This window comes from Miscanthus floridulus, chromosome 13 (genome assembly GCF_019320115.1).
Source record: "Miscanthus floridulus cultivar M001 chromosome 13, ASM1932011v1, whole genome shotgun sequence".
Taxonomy (NCBI): domain Eukaryota; kingdom Viridiplantae; phylum Streptophyta; class Magnoliopsida; order Poales; family Poaceae; genus Miscanthus; species Miscanthus floridulus.
Genome location: NC_089592.1, coordinates 76,556,115 through 76,557,750, shown reverse-complemented (window position 1 = coordinate 76,557,750; position 1,636 = coordinate 76,556,115).

Genomic DNA, 1,636 nt, shown 5'->3' with positions numbered 1-1,636 from the left:
CCCTATGGGCTATTGGCGCTCGGTCGGGCTCGAGATGAGCCGGGGCTTCCCTGTCCTGCCGAGGCGGTGCCGTGGGCAGGTTCGAGGCGCCCCCGTGCCATCGGGAGGCGGAACTCTCGGCCTGCTGAACTGCAGCGGTCTCTAGGAGATCACGGAGCTCGCCGCGGACCCGCCGCCCCTCTGTGGTAGAAGGCTCGGGCATTGCGCGGACCAGCATTGCCGTAGCCACGACATTTTGGCTAGCGCGATTGAAGACTGGGGGTTGCTCACTCCCTTCGTCGTCGTGGATGCGGTGATGCACATCACGGGCCCTCCGTCGGGCTCCCCTGCCTTCGCCGCTGGCCTCACTGTTATTGTTCGAGAGAGTCTCGAAGCTACTGCAGAAGGAGTTGGTCTTGTTCGACCTTGGCCTAGAGCTCACGGAGCTGCTCTAGGTCTGGGCGCTGAGGTCGTGCAAGAGCGACGTTCTCATTTCAGTGCGGCCGGTAGGACATTGCGTGGGGGCATGGCGGCGCCCGCCCCTGGACGAAGCGGGGAACGGCTACCTGCCCCCCTCATCCTCTTCGCCGGCCCTCGGCATCCCGAGCCCGACGTGAAAACACTCGCGAGTGGGGTCGTAAGTGCCTTCGTCGTCGGAGTCGGAGTAGCCGAGGTAGTAGTCGCTTGCGGCCAAGAACTGGCGCAAAGCCCCAGGGTTGTGGAGTCCGGAGAAATCCGCTCGAGCCATGCCTCGTCCTCATCCGAGGGGTCGGCGTGGGTGCTCAGGTCGAGAGCGAAGCGCTGGCGACGTTCCGAGGGATCCTCGTGAGCGGCAGTGTAAGCGTAGGCGTAAGAGGCGGCGGCATTTCTCAACCCAAAGGGGTATGGGGATGGTGCCGTCGCCAGATTCTGCTCCGCCGGGGTCGGTTCTTCAGGGAGTGGTGGAGCGGAGCTTGATGACTGGGCATCGCCACGTGTCACCGGTGATTTTTCCTTTGTCCAAGCTCAGGCTAGATAGGTCCCCAGCCAGGGACCCTGTGCCAATAGCTGGTCGTAGGATATCGGCAGGGAGTGGCGCGCCTGCCCCGGGTTCGTGTAGCGTCGGGGTGGCCTTGCTCGCGTCGTGCCTGGCGAGCGCGGCGAGAGCGGCCGCTCGGGCGCCGCCTGTGCATGGGCTGCCGGTGCGTAACTTCATCGTCGGACGGTGGGGCTCGAGGTGTGAGGAGTACCATGTCGTACTCATGCCCTAGAGACATGAACTCTAGGCTCCTGAACCAAACTACGGTGCCGAGACGCAATGGTCGTACGGGGTCTGCCATCCGGAACCTGTTGGGATGACGAAACTGACACGTAGCGCCCCCTACCTAGCGCGCCAACTGTCGGTGTTTCAGACCGGGGGGTCCTCAACCGACTAGTGAATTTGTTCTGCGTGCTCCCGATTCCAGATGTTGATGCAAAGAGACACAAGATTTATACTGGTTCAGGCAATCGGTGCCCTACGTCCAGTCTGAGAGATCAAACTCGTATTCCTTGCGCCGAAGTGCTCGTAGTAGGGGGTTACAAGCTAAGGGAGAGAGGGAACTAGTCCCAGGTCTCGGCAGGGTGTCGTGTGGGCCGTCTGAGACGTTGCTCTCAAGCGGTAGGAATGTGTGCGTGT